The sequence below is a fragment of the Galleria mellonella genome, unplaced genomic scaffold (assembly GCF_026898425.1).
Source record: "Galleria mellonella isolate WM207_F2 unplaced genomic scaffold, CSIRO_AGI_GalMel_v1 utg40, whole genome shotgun sequence".
Lineage (NCBI taxonomy): Eukaryota > Metazoa > Arthropoda > Insecta > Lepidoptera > Pyralidae > Galleria > Galleria mellonella.
In genome coordinates this window covers 838877-861247 of record NW_026442094.1, presented here as the reverse complement: position 1 = coordinate 861247, position 22371 = coordinate 838877, and the positions used below count along the sequence as shown (strand labels likewise).

Genomic DNA, 22371 nt, shown 5'->3' with positions numbered 1-22371 from the left:
GGTACATTAACATTTTGTATCATTCTACCACATTATTGGTTGCAATTCATTTAAGTAAGTACCATAATTATAATGTACATAATAAATTAATATAGTGTTACCATAATTAAAAAAAAAAACAACTAACAAGGTAAAGGGAATTTTGTCTCTATTTCCATTTTTTTAGAACTTATACTGGCAAGCATGCTGTCAGTTCTCCTTATCACTGAACTTAAGAACCTTCAAGATAAAAGTGATATACTAAATAACTTGCAGGAGTTATCGTTTCAAGAAATATATTATCAAGCTATTTATAAATTTATCACAATTGCTATAGAAATTATTTAGTTTTATAAAGATAAAATAAGAAATTAAAAAGATATTATTTAAATTAATAAGATATTTTAAATGTTGTAAAAGTGTAGTGATCTATTCATTAATTCAGTTACAATTGAAGACAGGTTCTAAAGGGCTAGAACTAGAACTAGTAATACATGCCCGAATCAAACAAAGACGTATTAGATATAATCACCTAAACAATAATAAATTAATTACTTTAACAAATATCAAACGAATCCGGTCGTGTGGTCCCGGCATAGAATGGACTACCTTTCTCGTGTGTGTCATAAAAGGAGAATATGGAACTTAATGGTCGAAAGATGAGAAGCTGCGTTCCTCTTTAAATATCATCAAAATCTAACTGGTTTTTTTTTTTTTGTTGGATGGAAATGGATTAGTAACTCCGCCTGCGCTAACGGGATACGCTGGCGGAGCACCAGTGAAGGGTGATAGATGAGAATGAAAACAGGCCAGTTAGCACATCATGATGAATTCATCAGGAATTAACAATGATAGTTTCCAGGGGGAACCGCGTGGAGGTCGACCTGGTTAGGTATATTGCTAGCAATGAGATTTTTAGTCTCCATTACTAACAATCCCTTTCCTCCCAGTCTAACTGTGGTTGACAACCCGCCTGCCAAGCATGGCATCTACTAGCAAAACCCACCAATAGGAGGAGACTTATGTTTAGTATGGACTATGGACAGTAAACGGCTGATATGATGATGATGATGATGTTAAATATAAGTGTTTTAAAACAAATTTGAATAAATAAGAATGTCATGGACTAAATTAATAATTTAAATTAAAAGCATTCACCTATATAATTTCAACCTGTTCAAAAACGACCATAGGGCCTCCATAGGGACAGAAGGTATAAAAGCAGTATTCATCACTTTTATATGAAAATCACCTACATTCATGCAAAATAATATTTATTTAATTTCAACCACTACTCCCAAGATCTACATATATTTACAATTTGCACACCCATCACAGATAAATATATTTGATTTCCAACGTATTACCTTAGTAATGAAAAAAATTAATTAAAATAAAACTAATTACACTATGAATAATATTTTTATTTGTAAATATAGCTAGAAAAACGGGAATTATTTTTTGTAAATAACGTCATGTATTTACAGAAAAATTTTAAATTGTCGATGACTGCGCGGCACGTCACTGCTGAAATGCTTGCCATTTTTCTGCGGATGTTTTCTTTTAGGTCATTAATTGACCGCGGGTTAGAGTCGTACACTTTAGCCTTAAGGTAGTCCCACAAAAAAAATCCATTGGAGTCAGATCCGGGCTACGTGGTGGCCAGGAAATGTCCCTCTCTTACGATGTTGGAATAATAAGAGGCAGAATTCTAAGATGGCAGGCACATAAATTTACGATGATAAGTCGTAGTCGTAGTCAATAGCTGTAATTAATATTAATATATCTGGTTATAAATTATATATATAATATGACGATGTTGTAATATTATTCTCTTAGAAATGCCTGAATGTATCTTTTGAATTAGAACCAAAAGAATTTCATTGATTACTAACCCAGAAAATATTTTTTTTCAAAGTTTTTTTAGCTAAGTTATTACTTTAAAATAAAGTTAAACCGAACTTACAGTGTAATTACATCGAGAACTGTGTCGATGTTTTGTTCCGTACGTGATGTCGAGCGACCCAATTTCTAACGTCGAACCGGTCTCCTCGAACTCAATTCGTTTGGAGAGCCATCTTAATCATGTGTTCTCGAGCAACGGCTGTAACGCGCACACAAAACGCACGCGCGAAACGCTCCATCGACTAAATTTTTATGTTTATTTTGTCAGAATTAGTTTAGATATCTCTGTTGTGTTTCTTTTGTAATGTGCGAGGATAGGATGGGATTGTTAAGTAATAAAATTTAGCGACTAGTCGTAGTACGCTAACAATATTAATATATCTGCTAACGATTTTAATAAGTCGACTTCCAAAAAAAAAATCATTGAGTACTAATCCAGATAAAAACTGTTTATTAAGTTTTTTAGCTAAGTTATTACTTTCCTAGTAACCATAGTGGTTAATTCCATCGAGAAAGGTGATAATTTTGTCAATCATGAACTAAATTCATCTTTCATCCATCGTCACCAATAGATATCTCTGTTGTGTTTCTTTTGTTAGATGATGGATTGTTAATAATAAGATTTAGCGACTTATGCGCTAACAATACGCTGTCGACCTCCACGCGGTCCTTCCTAGTAACTATCGTGGTTAATTCCCGGTGAATTCGTCACTGAACTAAATTCATTTCTCATCTGTTATCACCCATCATTGGTACCCCACCCCGTCAGCGTATAAAGTAAGTGGGGTAATCATTCCTTTAACATCCCATTAAAATTGCTATCAAACCTCTTGTTAATTATTCTATTTGTGTTCAAGATTGAAGTAGTTTGTTTTTGCGGAGCTCAATACCTGTTATGAATTGAGGTAATTTCAATTTCTCACAATAGCGGGCAGTGTTAGGAATAACACCTGAGTCCTCAGGAATGGCAACGCCTGGGGGGGTATCATGGGCGAAACAGTATACTCTGTTATGTCCATGGTACTACTCATGTCTATAGGCGACGGTTACCACTTTCCATCAGGTGGGCCGTCAGCTTGTTTGCCATTCTAAATTGTATAAAAAAAATGTTTTTCATTAGTATCGGTAAAAGATTCATGCATATATTTACGCGAATGCGAGCAATAGCTAATTTAAAATAAAGACGAGTATTAACATTAATGAAACATGTAAGATTCATGAAAAGAAACAACAAATAAATATGTACATGCGGTACACTACGAACAAGGAAACGTCATAGATTTACAAAAGAGAACAATAAAACATTCGAATGGCAAGGTAAATAGTAGCAGATAAATGCATTACTGTGATCAGTGTTTAAACCTGAAGTGGAGTATATTGATTTGAGATTGCTCTCCGTTGCCCAAATATTTACCCGCCATTATACTTACACCGTTAGCAGAAAAGTAACATTACTGTTTACCTTTCAAAATACATTTTGAACCCGAGCGTGTATCGAGTTGAGATTGTTCTCCGTTCCGTCAATATTTACAAGGCTTCCATCTCCTTGAAGACTTAAAATTTCTAAATCTAATCCGTTCAAAAAATATTATCGCGAAATATTTTTAACAGTGTGTTAAAATTACACCAATTACAGGGGTCTACCATGAAATGAGATGTCGAATTTTCGGATTAAATTTCGTGTTTTCGTTCATACTGATATTGTCCCAGTAAATGTAGCTTTTCTACCATAAAGATCCAAAGGAATGATATTTTAACATTTTATTCAATGTTTTTTAACGGATAATGCTTATGCGAAGACAGCGAGAAGGTCTTTAACAAAATTTGTATTGTGTTCCATAAAAAAAAAACGCAAAAATTGAGGCATAACCAGTTATTTTGTTTTAAAAACTAAACTACTGAATAGATTTGGATAAAATTTCTATTGTATCAATCTGTAAGTGTATCCTTTCGGATAACAAAGATTTACCAAATGGATTTATGACTGACGGAGTTATGAGGTAACAAACATAACAAAATTACACCCGTATTGAGAACCTCCTTTTTTTTTAATTCGGTTGAAAATGTCTTAAGGCCAGAATACACGGTATCTCCTTTGGAAATCTCTGGAAATTTTAAATTGACGTGTCGACGTGAGCATTAGCTCTTAAAGTCCTTATATAGATTTAGCACTACATTCCTCCACGCGACATATACATTCTACCATAATCGTTTACACCATCAGTACAGCTAATAAGAATATTATATACTGTGAGAATATCATATGTTGCGAGTATCAGACTCCATCGATATATCGAAATAAGCTATTTCAATGCACCGATCGAATGCGAGACAAGGCGTGCCAAGAATTCGAGATAGTATTCACAGATTCCTCAGTGACTTTTCTTGCTATGCTTTACCGCGTTCTCGCGGTCTTGCACCTACTGTTTACGTATTTTTTTTTTTTCATTTTACACAAATAAGTTCTTGCTTAATAGAAAAGAGTTCCAACTTTTTATCGTCTCGTACATTAATAATATTATTAATTAGAAAATAAGACTTTATTTTATACTAACTTTTTGTCCGCTACTTGGTAAGCGTGGATTTTAGGAGTAGAAAAAGTAGTGAAAGACACATTACACTAGATTTTAAATTACATATTTACCAGAGGGAGACTTTGTAAAAAGACGACATTCGTGTTTCACACTTGTGTTTGCATAACTTTTTCGGTTTGAAATTACATATTCAGTTACATGGGCAAACATTACTCTATTATGTCCATGGTACTGCTCACTATAGGCGACGCTACTTTCCATCATTCAGCTTGTTTGCCATTCTAAGCACAATTGTAGAAACGGCATTATTTGGTGCAGTAGTTTTTGCATATTGCCAGAACAAACATACAAACGGACAAAATTTCAAGAAACTATTGCCTTACCCTCTATTAATTATTATTTTCTTAAATATCATTAGATACGTTTTTATTATATTAAATTTATAATAATTAGATATAGCAAAGAAATTGGTAATTTAACTGTGAGAAAAACTACATTGACTGGCATCATGGCCGATCGTGATTATGGTCCCGGATGATCCCGAAACTAGTCAAGAATTATTGGCAATAAAACACATAAATCTTCTTACAGTTAAAATATAATTTGTAATTAGAAAATTTTATCAATAAAAGTGATTAAATTACTATACTCCTTTCTTGACGTAATCTCTGTTTCTTCTCATTGCCATCTGAAAAATTAACTTTTGAAGTAGTCTTCATAAATGCAATCGACCATCTCAAATAAACTTTTTCGATTAAGTGCCATTTTCGCAAGATGTAAGCCCCTGAAGTGCTGTAAAGTTTGTTCCTCCTTCCTCCTTTTACTTTTCGACTAAAGCGTGTGAAAAATTTGAATTAAATCAAATTCCTTTCCTATTTATACATTAGGCCAAATACCTGGAAGACGAAGGTTCAAATCTTGTAGTTGAACTATTGGGAAATTAATTATTTTTAATTTCTAATTGTAAGAAATTATTGCATTAAAAAAAAAATAAAGTTATTTTCCTCATATTGATATTATTTAAAAATGCACTTGTATGCTTCCAAAAATAAAATAATAATATTTTTGGAAGAGTACATATAAGTGTTTTTCTAATAATATCAAGATCTATGCAAAATTCCACCAAGTGGACAATCACGACTATTAATATTTCTTATATATATCTCATTTCATAGTAAAAATATAAAAGTTACATCGTTATTAATTAGACCAACTAAATTATTTCTCTAATGGTGCCTCTTCTACTGAAGCTTAGCTAGGAGCTCATTAAATCTGTCATTATTTAATAAATTATCAAGTAAATTTTGCTTCATACAAAAAAAATATTATTTGTTAATTTTTATTATTAATTATATTATTTTAATCGTCAATAAACCAGTTATTTTGATATAAAAATCAAACTACTAAACTACTGACTAGTTTAAGATATCTTAAAAACGAATATTTTACCTATGGAACCCTATTATCATTTTTCCGACAGTCTTGACTGCTTTTAGGTCTCTTTCGACTACAGCCCAATCGTTTTTAACGCTTCCCTTTTAGTTCACAGAAGAATGCACAGTTAACGACATTTTAATGTTTTTCACGTTCCTCTTTTTGTGGTTAAGCTTTGGAAAGAGATAGGATCTTTAAAATTAGATATATAACGAATTTACGTAATTGAGCCAAAAAAGCCGGGTTTAATTTTGGGTTTACGTGATAGTATAATTGTGTTTGGACTGTTTGTTCTATAGTTTTATAAGTATTACACATTTTGTCTTTATCAAGATGAAATTTGTTTCGTTACGCCTATGTTAAATTTCTAATAAAAATGTAGGAAAACTGTTTACGACAACATTTCCTTGTCTTTATTAGTTGTTGCTCTATTAATAATAATTAGATACTTTAGACACATGGTGTGAAATATTTAAATATTCAATATTAATATCTGTTATCGTGATATGTATGTAAATATCTACATATAAAAACACTTCGCATAACTGATTGATTCTATTAAATCACAGCGAATGTTTAAGTTCGAAATTTAAAAAAATTAATATAATCCGTATACCCCAGTTTCGAATTTTCATTTATGACGTAGTAAATGAAATTGTAATTACATGAATCCCCGATTACGGAACGAACGAAATATGGAGTCGGCTCAGCACGATTCGCGGTAAACAATTGTTATCAGCAAGTCATCCTATTAAGCCTATTAATATTATAAATGCGAAAGTTTGTAAAGATCGAAACATGAACATTTGTTACTCTTTCACGTAAAATCTACAAGACTAATTTGAATGAAATTTGGTACACGGGTAGATTATGTCCAAACTTAGCATGTAGGATACTTTATGATTCTACCAAGTTATATATAGTTAGCACTTAAATTATTAATAATAAAACGCTAAAATTATTGATGTCCACAAATAGGGTGAAGTATAACAACTTGTCAACTTCCTAGATATTCCACAAGGGCAAAACAAATATTGTGACGATATTGAAACGGACAAATCTGCCCTTCGACAAGTGTGAAACGAATTTATTGATAGAATCGTTTCGGTTAGTGCTCGCATGAGAAAGAACAAGACACCAGACGTTGTCGTCTCATACTATATCATATAGCTGACCCGTGCAACATCGTCTCAAAAGAAATAAATTTTCCCCATTTTTGCAACATTTTTTACTGATACTCCGTTCCTATTGTGTTATAGTGTGACTATATATCCAAGTGGAAAATCCAACAATAAAAGAATTTTTCAAATCAAACCGGATAGTTCCTGAGATTAGCGCGTTCAACCAACCAAACACAAACTCTTTAGTTTTGTAATAATAGTATAGATATGGACTAGTTAGCGATAACGTATCTATCGATGGATTCGTTTGTCAATCGTTAAACGGTTTACTTAGTGTACGTATTACGCGTTTAGTCCCAATTACTCGTTTAGTATGCAGTTATTTGCATACTAAACGAGCAATTGTATCAAATCTTCAAGTTGCGATGTCTAACTTGCACGTACTAATGAGGTTGCGCATTATCTTATCATAATGCATATGAGTTGGCTTATCTATGTTCAATTTTAGTATTCTCCGTAATTCTATGTTTCTTCTTTTAAGAATTTTCTCTTGTTGGTGCAACTAATTCATGCATCTTCTTTCAGCCTTCTAACCCAGGTCATATCCTTGACCACCTTATACGACATGATACCTAGTGTTTCATTTCAATTCTATGTTTACATACCATTTAAATAAAAAATTAATACGGGCACCTACCATTTGTAGTTTAGTGCATCATTAGAAAATAACTGGTCCTTTCACTCTGCTGAACGCTAAGCTTTTCTCATAAGGGCTTTAAGAGATGTTTTAAAAGGGACGCTGCTGCCCATTCTTCTATCATTAAGTTTCTTTGGTCTTCTCTTACGACATCCACAGAAAAGGAAGGGGTGGCCTATTCTATGCCGGGACCATACAGAACTGGTCCTAGAGATGTGTGGAAATTTGGCTATTTCTTTACGTTGTTCAGAACTGTTCCTTGTTGCTGTCTATAAAAGAAAGATAGTAACCATTGCTAGCATTAGGTCGATCTCCACGCTGTCCCCCCTAAAAAGCATTGTGATTACTTCGTGAGTAATTCGCCAAATCAATTTCATCTATCATCAATGACGACTGTTACATTCAGTTATTTAATTCTAAAATTATGTAATTCTAAAATTTGGGTGTCACTTCTAAGAATAGCAGAGTTGCCAAAGTTAAAAAAATGGCTAAAATTTGTCAAGTTTAGTGGAAGACTTCGTTGCTACAAATTATATTTAGGTATTCGACTACGAGAATCGAAATTGACTTTCTAATATACACTTTTTTGCAAATCTTCAAGTAACCTGGGTGAAGGAATTGTTAGTAATGGGTGACTAGAATCCCCTTTTCTGGCAAAACCTTAAAAGGTTTTTAATTTTGAAACTAGCTTAAAAGTTATGCGAGTTAGTATGGGAGTCTCAATTTTTTCGTCTTTTATTTATTTACTTATTTATTTATTTATACTTTTAACATGGGTTTTTTTTTTTTTTTTTTGAAAATATTCAGTTTCATTAATAGGACACTTCTTTTAAAGGATGCTAATGATCTCAATATCACTCTGTATAGGTACAGTCATCCATTCTAGGAAGGCCCGTACCTAAAGTTGCTTAACCTCATTGATCGACCGTCCATGCAATACAATCACGAGCAGTTCTAATCCTCATTATCATCTAAACGAGATCGACTTTTGTCCGAAGTTTAATTTACAAGTTCTTTAAATCTTGTATGAAGAAAGACAATCTTTCCATGAATCTATTGGGAAGGTGAAATTGATTGACTCCTTGAAAACTTACTTTATTATCCAATAGTTTACTGGTAAAGAACGCCTTTTGATTTTAGGTTCGCTATATTAGTATATTTTTATTATGTTTCAATAAATACAGCAATAAAGTAAGAGTATTTTATGTATTCGTCGTCAAAGATACGCTACAATTTATCGATAATTTCATACAAAAATTGGTTTTAGAAACTTAACAAGTTGATATTTTTCATTTGAATGAATAATGTAAAAATGTCGATGGGGTGTCGGGCTGAAAGTAAAGTTGGCATTTTGATTTTTCTTCTTCAAGTTAAAGAAAAACATTTTTAAGAGAAAAGTTCTAAGTGAATGCTGTATTTTATTAGTTTCTTATTTGTAAACTTTGAACCAAAATGGTGCGTACTTCTTTTTAATATTTCTAAATGATACCGTCCCAGTTCGAATGTCTATCGACCTTATCGATTTTGTCTGGAGCACATTATCTAATACAAGAAAATGTTCGCGTCGTGACAAATCTAATATATCTGCAAAGTAAAAATAAAGTCGCTTCCCACCGTATGTTCGTTTAGATCTTGCAAACTATGCAACAGATTTTAATGATGTTTTCATCAGTAGATAGTGAGTCATGAAGAAGGTTTAAATGTATAGTATAATATTGTATTAATTTGTTGAAATATGACGATAACAAGATTTCGGAAGAAATCAAATCGATTGAGAGTTTTCATCGAAAAAGCTAAAATATAACAATGTTATGGTAATTGTACCTTTTTATTAGGACAACACAAAAGTCAGCGATGGATTTTTACATTATACATATAACTTTCATATAATTTTAATGTTTTTAAAAAAATTATACAAATTATGTAGTTTGGAAAGATTTTTAGACTAAAACAATAGTAATATTAATATATGTTAATCACTCCACTCTGACACCACATTATTTCTAAATTGCATCCATGCGAAGTCGTGGCGGGTCGCTAGTTACTAATCTCACTATTCTTATTTTAAAATTTTCAATTTTGATGTAAAATATTTAAATTTAGAACCACGTAATCTTGTATTCACACTTTTTTTTTTTAAAGTTGCTTAAATTTACCTCCATATTACTTGATTGCTAGAAAATGTATAGTGTTGTTTTTGAGGATATATATGTATGTTCGGATAACTGACAATGTAATAAATAGAATGTTTTTACATTTGTATTAATTTTCTGAGTTCTTCATACATGATTGCCATGTAAAATAAATATGGCGACCATGAACCATCAAAAACTTGAAGAATTTAATAGCTTTTTAACAGTTTTTTTGTACTTAGTACTTCCTTCTGATTAATCCTTGTTAAGACTAACAAGGAAAGCCCTTAGTAATTCATGAATATTTTAATTGTAAGTAGATACTTATTGATAATTGAAGGAAGGAAAGGAAATCAATACTGTTGCTATGGGTTTATACATGAAAATGAGTTGTGACCACTCTTTATCACCTTTGTGTTTTCTTATTAGATCTTTGAACGTCAAATAAACTGATGGCCGATAGAGATTTTCTAATGGGATGAAAATGGAATGGTATCCTCACCTGTGCTATCTGTATACGTTAGCGGGGCACTAATGAGCGTTAATAAGTAAGGATGTAAGAAGGTCTGTTAGCCCATCGTGACAAATTCAACAAGAATTAACCATGATAGTTTCCAAGGGGAACTGCGCGGATCCCCTTCGATCGATAAGTATCTTCGGTCGATCTGATAAGGTATATTGCTAACAATGGACCTGTTAGACCCCATTAATAACAATCGCTTAACCTATTGAGATATGATGCCTCTGTACTCTGTAACTTCACAGCGATATCTTACTTTTCTAATCGACAAAAAACCATGTAATCGTAGCTGCTTAGCAGTAAACTAAAGCAACTGATAGATTGATAGAAAAAACAAATACGTTAAAACCGGAAAAATAAATTTTTGCTTTTTATGTTTATTATAATTTTTTTTTTATACAACTTAGAATGGCAAACAAGCTGACGGCCCACCTGATGGAAAGTGGTAACCGTCGCCTATAGAGATGAGCAGTACCATGGACATAACAGAGTATACTGTTTCGCCCATGATACCCCCCATGCGTTGCCATTCCTGAGGACTCAGGTGTTATTCCTCTGTACCCAGTAAATTCACGCCATATCCCATCCTTCAAACCGAAACACAGACATGCAAACGCAATTGCTTCACGGTTGAAACATGAATGGGACAGAGGTACCCAAACAATCGATTTTTGTACAAAGTCTCCCTCTGTTACCTGATAAATATAGGTGCACGGTTAGATACAAACGCGTTAGACTTTTTAGTATCTCATCACGGCATTGAGAGTATTTCTTAGAAAACTCACTTAAAAACTTCTGCAAAACACTTGAACACATGTTAAGTGAAATTATCTACCAGCAAAGTGGTTTTGACGCAATTGTAAACTTTGCTATATTGAAACAAGAGTTGTAATAGATTAACCGAAGTTTGTTCCTAAATTATAACCCCACATTAAATATGAAGTGATTCTAAAAGTTCGAAAACTAACATAGTTACTGATCAGTATTACCGCAAATTGCGATCGCTCGTTAAATTTAACAATGGTATATCGTTAACCGCTGCCGCTATACGTTAGGTAGAATAAATAGTTATGGGCCTATTTATGGAACTCCTATAGACAAGGTTATGTTAAATTAATAAATCATCATCTTCGTGTTCTTATCACATCGTTGTGTTTGTAAAATGTCTTGCTTATTTCCTATATTGTATAATGTAAATAAAGTATACTCATTCATTCATTCACAATTACTTGGGCTCGGCGTAATTCACTTTTTTATAAGGGGAAGGGGATTGTTGGTAATAGGGTATAACAAGAACCTACGTTCATCATCATCATCATATCACGCCATTAACTATCCACCGCTCTGTATAGACATAAGGGGGTTTTACTAGTAGTTGCCACGTTTGGCAGGCGGGTTGGCAACCGCAGTTGAGTATACTTTATCATGTCAACCTCCGCACGGTTTCCCCTGGAGACCATTGAGATTAATTCTTTTAGAATTTGTCACGATGTGCTAGCTGACCTGTTTTCATTTACATCTATCTTTTTTATTGGTGCCTTGCAAGCGTATAACGATAGTCTTAGCACGGTTCCCATTCCATTTTCATATATTAATATGTATTATATATATAAATGTTTTTATCCATATTACTCAAGGTTTTAACTTTTGATTTAATGTGAAATGAATAAATATGCTCATTGTTCCACGGATTATGAATACAATAATCACTGATGGAGAGTCAGACACTTTACATGCTCATATTTTGCTAAGTATTTAGAATCCAGTATAGCGATTCTTTCACCGTATATACTCAGATTGATTTATTAACGGTCTTTTTATCATAAGAGAGTTAATCGAAAATTTAGGAAATATTCTTTTCTGAGTTGGCTCTGATTTGGTTGGTTTTGCTCTCAGGTTTTCTTAGACTGATTTTTCAAACACTGTCCTATTTTCTGAATCAGGTTTTTTGGTGTGTTATATGAAACTTTTTTAAACGAACGGCATTTGAGGATTATGAATCGATTGGCTTAAATTTATAGAATTATATAATCCTGTATTTTTATTTGGGAATAAGGCGATTGAGGGCTTTGTGCCAGTATATATATTAATGGAAATGATCTTACCATATTGTATTATCGAATTGTTTTCTCTAACCAATATTATTAGCCGCGCATTACAATTGACAGTGAGTGAAGCCCATACGAGTCCCGGGAGAGATCTATTGCGGCTTTGGAATCCATAACAATAAAATAGAATTCACATAGAAAAAGTAGGTATATATAAGTGACTTATCTCTATGAAAAAAAAAAGATAGACTAGTAAAACCAATAAGACGTAAGTGGAAACCTCGGGAGACGTCATTAGTGAAGTGAAGCTCGAATGGCAAGCACCGTGATGTTTCCTTGAATAAGAGTTGAAGAAAAACACTTTGTCTTATACGCTGATATTAAATGAATTAAACTTATTTATTGTCACCCTCAAAGAAACCAACACATCTTTATATTTTTTTGTTTGTTCGTTTGTTACTCTTTCAATCGTCGTTCCCAAATCATGTAATTTGGTAACCCAGTATTTGGAATAGTTAAAAATGTAATGGATGAAGTGGAGGTAACAGCTGGTAAGTAAGCTTAAGTAAAAATAACTCTTAATAATATTATAAATGAAAGTTTCTAAAGATGTTTAGGTGTTTATAACTCAATCACGTTTAAAATGCTGAACAGATTTGAATAAAACTTTGTACACGGATAGGTTATAAACTAACTTGACATTTAGGATACTTTTTATACTAATTCGGTATTACGGATAAAGCCGCGGTAAAACTAGTAAAGTAGTTTAACTATTTACAAATTACTATGGTGTAATGTTGTTCTCGGATCGATCATTCTACGTGGGATCGTATGCATATCTTTTTGTGGCAGATGTCACTGTCAGATGTCACTGATTAACTGGTGACTGACTTGAAGATTCACTGACGTAAACTGGTCGTATGATTGTAATTTTGAATAGTAAATTATAATTCCTAATTTATAAAAATTTAAACGTCACCATTTTTCAATAACAAATAAAATACTACCCGAAACCATTGCTTATCATTATGATTGTTCACGCATTACATGTTCATATCAACGTTAGAACTTCAACCATCACAAGTGTAACTAAAAACGAAAATTAACGCTACGTCTAAGAATAATTTACAATAATTTATTTAAACAAATCTTTTGATGATATCCTTATTTAATAATAAGGACATTTACAAACGGATATTACTAACAAAAAATGTAATGCGAATATTGCAGTTATTAATACTGCATCGCTTTTCCTGCGGCTACAGTTCAAGCAAAGAAAACGACGCGAACATTGGTAGAGATTGTAGACGAGATCGTAGTGACTATATTTTTGTAAGAAATCGTTCCTAACTCGTTATCCAAACAAAAAAGGGCTTGGGCTAACTGTGTTGTTCGTCGTGATTGAGTAATAACGTTTTGGTTAATTTTACCGTATAACAGTCAGAACTATGGGTCAGATAAAAGTTTTCGTAAAATTTTAGAGCGATTTTACGTGTATCTCTTCTATTTGCTTATTACAGTCCATAATTTTATAATAGCTGATAAATTTACAATTAAAAAAAATATGAATACAGTAGGATAAAGCAAGTCATCATCATCATCATTTCAGCTTGTATCTATCCATAGCTGGACATAGGCCCTTTACCATATGTAATTCTCTGCTAAAAGCAGATGATTCTTATCCATCCATTTCCGGCCGTGTTTGTCTTTTTCAAACTCTGCTTTCTATATATGTCTAGGCTAGTATATATAATATATATATATATAGAATTGTTGATAAAATGCAATTAAAGTTGCTCGTGCACTCTGTTCGTAACTGCTTCTCTTGCCTTACCTATAGACCTAATAATATCAGTCAGTATCAGTAACACGATTACGGTACAGGGAAGCGTGCTGTCATGAATACTAACTCTTGTTAGTATACCTGACTGCGCCTAATATATTCATTGGAAACTTGCAACTAGGTATCTAGTGAGGAACGTGAGTCGCAAGGGTATACTGCAACTAGCTTTAGAATTAGAAAATGAATCGATATAATCGCATTCGTGCGTAGAAACGCCCTGCAAGCGATGTATAGAACCGTCCTTAGACAGATATGGTAGTGCATATGTTTATAGACGACGGTTACCACTTTTCATCAGGTGGGCCGTCAGCTTGTTTGCCTTTCTATGTTGCTTAAAAAAAAAGGTATTCGAGTGTTTATAGCCTATGAAAGGTAGGGACATTTTGTACCTGTTCAAAAATTTCCTTTGCCTCGTCTTTATATGTTTTTTAATATAACATCGTCATAATATCAGCCGTTAACTGTCCATTGCTGAACATAGGTCTTCCCTTATTAGGTTGTTTTACCAATAATTATTATTTTTGGCAGGCGGTTTGGCAACCGCAGTTTGGTGTTGGTGATGTTTCAAGGGGGACGCTGCTGTCGATCCCTCAAGACTGACCATTAAGTTCCGTTTGTTGCCTCTTACTACATTCACGCGCAAGATAGCCATAGTATTCCAGATTTAAAGGTTTTGGTTGAGCATCGTATGGGTCAGTTAATCAATCATCATTATATATATATATATATATATATATATATATATATATAATTTTGTTTGCAGTATGTTTTTTTTTTTTAATTTATATGTGGGTGTCATATAATATATATGGGAACCAAATTTTATGATGATTAGTAGAGTCGTGAAGGTGCCAAGTCGTGATAGAGAAACGTTCGCATTTATAATAATAGATACTAAGTTTTATCCACGACTTCAGCTGCGTTACCGGGATATGATCAGACACACACCATTACACCGCAACAACACAAAAAAACTGTGTCACGTTTGTAATATCAGTAACGATTGTATAATAAAATCTGTAATACTCGTATACATAGAGGTTATTTGTAATACATCATAGGAACCACTCGGCGAGAAATCTCGTCTTATGTCATTTTCCCGCCACTCATTCCTAAGCTCATTCATATTCAACGCTTAATCTTTTCCTTCTATAAAAATAAAAACGATTCGTGGATTAGTTTTGCAAATACCTTTTGATGCAACTAATATAAGCTCTGTTACGTATAAAGCTATTTCTGCTGCGTACTCTATTTTGTACATGACTAACTTAATATAATTAATAAACAATTTTTGCATGAATTCTATGAATATAACTGTGCATAGAGAAATCAAAAAAACATTTTTGTATTAATTTATATTATTGCAATATACTGCTTTTGCTCACGACTTCTTTTTTTATTTTTTTTTTTTGCAACACAAGGGGCAAAAGAGCATGCGGCTCACCTGATGGCAAGTGACTACCGCCGCCCACTTCGTATGCATGAATTATGAAAGGTGGAAAAGTAATCAAACAGAACGCTAGATGGCGTATCAAAATAAAATGCGCACTAGATTAAAATTTAGTTTTACTTTCAGAAACAACTGTGAACACAAGTTCGAAACATCATCCAATTTGGTGTAAAAGTTTTTGCGTGATGCCAGTGCAAACATTCAGACAGATGGACAAATAAAAATTCCAGTAATTTAGTTGTGGCTTTTATAATCTTGTTAAGATATAATTTAGAAATAAACTCGGATCGACTATATATATTGAATATAAAATCGACATGGGTTTATACCCATGTCGATTTTATATTCCAATATCCAATCCCATCCTTTCAATAAAAATGACCATCAGAATTGGCTCAAAATAGGCGAAGATAATAAATGAAAAAAATCAGTTGAACTAAGAATTTACTCCTTTCTGAATTAGGTTAAAATAAAATGTAGTAATGTTATAAATGACCGATTAAAAGTCGATATCGATAAGAAGTTAAATTGTCGGGCAGACGAGGGATCCGTATAGCACTTTCGAATGAGTTTCCTACCGAGGGTTTTCCCTAGAGACCACAGATTCTTTCTTCAGCGTCAATACGCGCACTTGATATCTTGACACTAATTCCTATTTCCAATGCCTTACCGTAGGATTGCGTGCTATTTTACCACCAGCTCGTCCATATTCTACAATCTTCGTGGTATAAAATTAAAAATCTACGACAAATTTATATTGTAGTTTTATCTGAATTATTAGTAAAATATTTTTGTTAGTAAAAATAATACAGACGAAACTAGAACCTTTTCGGTCTTCTTACTAAAGTAATTTAAAAGACTGCCTATCTAAACAATGTTTAATAAATATAATATCTGTTATTATTATTTTTAGTAAAATAGACTTTTTCATATTTAGACATAAAGATATGACAGACGCGCGTAAGACGTCTATTCGTAAACATATATTTAACGCCTGTTAACTGCAGGTTTAACTTTTTTCTAGTAAGACCGTTTGGGTCAATTAGTTAGGTTTTAGAGATGTTTTAAGAGGGACGTTGCTGCCCATTCCTCGCCCTTCTTTACTAGACGCATCTTACGACACCCACGGGAAAGGAAGAGTTGGTCTTTTCTATGCCGGGACCACACCGCACTATCTACATTTAACCGATATGTATATACAAATGTGATATGACTACGACGACAGGTCTCCTAAACACTCCTTGAGAGGGTTAGGTAGTGGCCTCGGGGCGGACCTCTTTGACCAGCATCAACCTGGATCACTGAGTCTGAACTCTATGGGCTATTTCTAATTGGCTGATTATATATTTGATACTTTTGCCACCAGAGGGCGACACCTTTATACTAGCAGTAGTAGGTACTGGTATACTTTCACAGGTTAATAATTAAGTCGCGTCTAGACGAATATGATAGCCTTGAATTAATTTAAACATGTCTGGACTATTTATTTAATGTATGCAATGTTTGTCGTCACCCAAAAAATTATTGGGGGCGTAATTGCTATCGTGCACATAAAGGTTATATTAATTTTTAAAAGCTTAAGACATTTAAGTGGCCAGAACTCAGTATACTTTTATTTGTGTTTTTCGAATAGATGATGATGGAATGGTAACCCTGTCTGTGCTATTGGTAATTACGCTAATAAACCTGATGGTCTGTACTGCTTACAGGGTGATATGAGTGAGGATATCGTGAAGTTGGTTCGCCCATTTGATTTTTCCATCATCATATGAGCTGTTAACTATCCACTGAAGCCACTGGGAAATTTTTCCATACTTTGATTGAGGACCTCTATTTTCAGTCAGTAAAAGGTTCTTGTAATTAATATTATATGGCGCATTAGCTGTGTATGCAACTTTTCTTGCGTGAATCAATATACTAATTGCTAAGTTGGGATACAACCATGTACCAAATTTCATTTAAATCCATTCAGTTAGTTTTTGCATAAAAGAATAACAAACATTCATTCATCAATCTATCTATAATTACAAATTTTAGAATTTATTATACAAATAATACAAATAATAAATAAAACTATAAGTCAAATCTTTTTGTAATATGAATAAAATCATATTACGCCAACCCCAAATAATAATTGGGATAAGGGTAGGAAGATGATGATTATATAAATAGGATTAATATAGTTTTAAAGTAGATTAAAACCGAAAGTCATCTAGATACGATTTTGAAACCGGCTATCGCTTAGGCGCCGTTCACAAATGATCACGGGCTAACCCGTCGCTGCGCAAACAAGTCGCGTTTGTCGACACTAATTAGGCAGTGTAACGAGGGTTAAACGGGCGATATGCGTGCGCTTGCAGATAACATTGGTGTTATGTATGTACAAGGCTTAATTTTGATCTGCACCGATGACGAGCGGAATTCCGGGCTCGGTTTGAACGGAACCCGTTGTTACTTTATGTGAAACACACCTTCCTTTTTTCTCATTTTCCATTCCCGTAGAAATTTTGGGAAATTTATTCTTAATAATTACATTGTTTTCGGGTGTGTTATTTAACCTGTTTGAACTTGCACAGCGTATCATTTTGATATTTCTAGACTTAGTAGAATTCTAGAGTAGTTACTTACTTAGTAGACGAAGTTTTACATCCTCATACATTCCTTGTACCAAAAGTAAACTACTGCATACATACATATATATGTATATATTTATTTGTTTTATTTATACTTTTGCACACATTAAAATATGTTTACAGAGCGGATTTAACGCCTGATGGCATTCTCTACCAGTCAACCGTTACGCTAAACAGAGAGAGCAAGTGGCGGTGCATTAATTTAATAAAACAATTTGTAAATTAAATATATATTATGGGTATATAGAAATTTCAATTATATATATAATGAACTTAAATATATTATTTCTATCTATCTGGGTTAATTAGATAAATCAGTCAGGTACTAGCTTTTGCCCTCGTGAATTGTTTAAAAAAAATAACCTATGATAGCCTAGGATATTGTCTATATTTTACTACTTTAAATTTCATTCAAATCCGTTCAGCCATTTAGGCGTCTTTAAGTAATAAATATTTAAATATATTTACAAACCTTTTCATTCATTTCTTGTAGGTGCATGCCTGATAGTCTCGTGGCGAAAACACGATAGAGAAAAAAATTACTAAATCCGATTTTAATATTATTATTTCAGCCGTTAACTGTCCACTGCTGAACATAAAATATCCTCATAAGTGGAATTTAGCCAGTACTTGCTGCGCTTGGCAGGCGGGTTGGCAACCGCAGTTAGGTTTTTAGAGATGTTTTAAGAGGGACGCTGCTGCCCATCCCTCGCTCTCCTTTAGTCGCCTCTTACGATACCCACGGGAGAGAAAGGAGTGGAGTGGAGGGAAAGGAAAAATAAAAAATTAAAATTTATTTATTATATTATAATTTTCAGATTCTCTCTCTCTCCCATAATGGATATATAATATACACTGAATTTGATTTTTTTAGGAAAAACTATGTATATATATACATGAAAATAGTACCAGAGTTCTTAAGTGCCGTGAACAGGTTCTAAGGAACTCGGCTGTGCTACACAAATTCACACAAATGTGTATTTCCACTCAACATGGTAGGAATTAAGGAGTGCAGTTCGCACTCATGCGAATTTATTTAGTGGAACTGTCCGGTTTTCTGCGAAAAGTATTATTTGATCGCTAATTCTATAGTAATTAATAAAAAGTAGTAGTAATATAGGCTATCTTTTACAATTTAATAATAAATAGTAACCAAATTTAATTAATTAACTGATTTAACCATTCAATTAATTAATTGATTTTTTATTTTTACTAGTGTTATTGTAGCAGTTAGGAAAGAAAATAGCATAGAGTATGTTTGATTTATGACTATTATTGGACATCAGCAGATTGTCTATGGTCAGATTAATTATTTATTCGTTTATTTACATTATCATTAAGTAATATTAACAAACTATATAATACAACTTAGTTCCGTGGAATGTCAACGCTTCATCTATGATGCTGTTCATATCTATAGGCGACGGTTACCATTTTCCATCAGATATCCAACTTGTTTGTCATTCTAAATTATATAAAAAAATCATTTACCTAGCTTCAACGCTTGTATTTATCCACTATCTATATCCCGCGACTTCATCCGCGTAAATCAATATATAAAGTATCCTATATTCCAAGTTGGGATATAACCTACCAATGTAATAAATTTCATTCAAATCCATTCAGTAGTTTTTGCGTGAAAGTGTAACAAAAATACATCAAACCTTACAAACTTTCACATTCATTATATGAAGTAAATAAGAAAAGGATTAAAGGATTCTGTGACCAGAGGGAGACTTTGTACAAAAGTCGATTGCTTGGGTACCTCTGTCCCATTCGTGTTTCTACCGTGAAGCAGTTGTGTTTGCATGGCTGTGTTTCGGTTTGAAGGGTGGGATATGGCGTGAATTTACTGGATACAGAGGAATAACACCTAAGTCCTCAGAAATGGCAACGCATGGGGGGTATCATGGGCGAAACAGTACACTCTGTTATGTTCATGGTACTGCTCATGTCTATAGTTGACGGTTACCACTTTCCATCAGGTGGGCCGTCAGCTTGTTTGCCATTCTAAGTTATATAAAAAAAAAATATAATCACTGACATGTTTCAGTGCTTATTAATCCTATTCCTTTATTAAAACATCCATATGTGATAGATACTTTGTACGTTGATCTACTGTTTGTGATGACTGCACGATATTATTATCAGTCAACCCGTGACTCGAACAATACAGAACAGATGTTCTTTTAAAAACAAAACGTACCCACTTGCATCTTTAAGTGAATCATACATTGTTTATATTGCTGTCATGTTTTAAAACTGCTTGGTATTCTTATAGATAACAATGTTTATACGTTTACTAACTGACCCGACAGATGTCGTTCTATTAAAAGCTATTCGGAACACTTTGTATGGAAAAAAGTATAATGATGTACATATACACCTTTTTACTCGACAATTTTAATTTTTTTATCTCTATAAGAACCTTCGTTGAACCAGTCAGCGTCTAGTACTATAGTTGTTTATTTTTATTTATATATATTTTTGTGTCTATTATTTTTACTGGTGTTTGAAGCTACCGTTTTCTTTTGGGAAACGAAAACTGGCTTGTTGCAGTCAAAATCTAATTATAGACACGACTCTGTGTTCTGAATTCAAATTTTTAAATTTAATGTTCTTCGAAATACAACTCGTCATTTGCCTCTCTGTATTGTTAAGACTGATGTTGCTATTTTTTGTTTTTGCAGAGGAAAATATACTTTTTCGCTTCCACCAATTTTCTGTTTACAAGACGTCTATATTCTCTACCGTTATCTGTCGAATGAATTAAGTGAAAACTTATATCAATAGAGGATCGCCGCATAAAACAATCATGTCAACAGCCTTTTGCAATCGTTGTATCTCTTAGTAATTGAGTGACGACCGTCATCTAAATATTATGCAGTTAAACTATTATTGTGATTCGAGTTTTACAAGTATAAAAGTCAAAGTGCATCAAATATGCAGTCGATAAGAATGTTTAAAAAAATATTTAATGTAGTTTTGAATTGACGCTTTTTATATTTTAACGCTGGATACAGAATATTGTTCTCGACTAAGAAGAACCCTTAACAGATTCACCTAAATGTTAATTTCAAATAATTTTACAAGAAATTGTAATTATGTGTTATTTATTTATTAGAATACAAATTATTATTATTATAACTAGCATTTAAATGCTATTAAATAAATACAAGTAGAAATCTTGAAACTGCCACTTACATAAACAGCACCCATTTACGGTCTATGAATTTTTTATAAATATTATAATTGAAAAACCCTACGTAAATATGAAAACCAACTAGAACTCTTTAAAAATCGGACAAATCCGTCGAAAATCCCGCCTGCATTTCCATATAGACCACGGCCATTCGAGAACTTTTATCGCCTGAATAAATACAGTGCGTATCCAATGTTATTGTTTCCTAAACCGGTTAACCCTATGATGCACCTGTTCCTAAATGGTATTCAAACTCATTCTTCCGTCTAGAGACATGTTTTGCATTTTTTATTCATTATTTATTAGCCGACGACGGCGGAGGGTTAACATAGCATAGACTAAAATAAACAAGCAGCAGGTCAATAAATGTAATTTGAACATTTTTTATTACAATTAAAGCTTTATTGGTGTTATAGTTTGGAAACAAATCCTCTATTATTTATTTAGATTATTAATATTTCTTTTATAACAGTATAATGAACGCAATAATGACTATGTTCCACAAAAAAAAAAACCGACTTCAATTGTAGCAAGACTAGTTATTTTGAAATAAAAACTAAATTACTAAACCGATATTGATAATATTTCTATGGGACCAATCTGTAAGTATATCCTAATAAATAAAAAAATATTTTACCACATCAGTTTACAACTGAGTTATGAGGTAAAAAAAAAACAATGGTGTCAAGAATTTCTTTCTTTTTAACGCCGCATTAAACTATTTTTCAGAAGAGTTTAGAGAGAGATCGAAAATATTTAAAAAGGATCTTTGTCAAGGTAAGGACATATGCATAAAACCAGTCTTGAAAAATAACAATGCATTGGGGGTACTGTTAGTGGCACACTGTGATGTTTTTGATTCTCTCATGTTTA

General features: G+C 32.8%; 1 protein-coding gene and 1 long non-coding RNA gene across 2 annotated transcripts in view; both read left to right on the top strand.

The window, feature by feature from the left end:
- Positions 1-22371, top strand: part of LOC113520220 (DE-cadherin) — a 311477-nt gene that overhangs the window by 104094 nt on the left and 185012 nt on the right. The window lies entirely within an intron of this gene.
- LOC128201347 (uncharacterized) overlaps positions 1-22371 on the top strand; it is a 67223-nt gene that overhangs the window by 23135 nt on the left and 21717 nt on the right. The window contains exon 3 of the long non-coding RNA XR_008253202.1: positions 2-54. This is a non-coding gene — a long non-coding RNA (uncharacterized LOC128201347). The remainder of the gene's footprint in view (position 1; positions 55-22371) is intronic.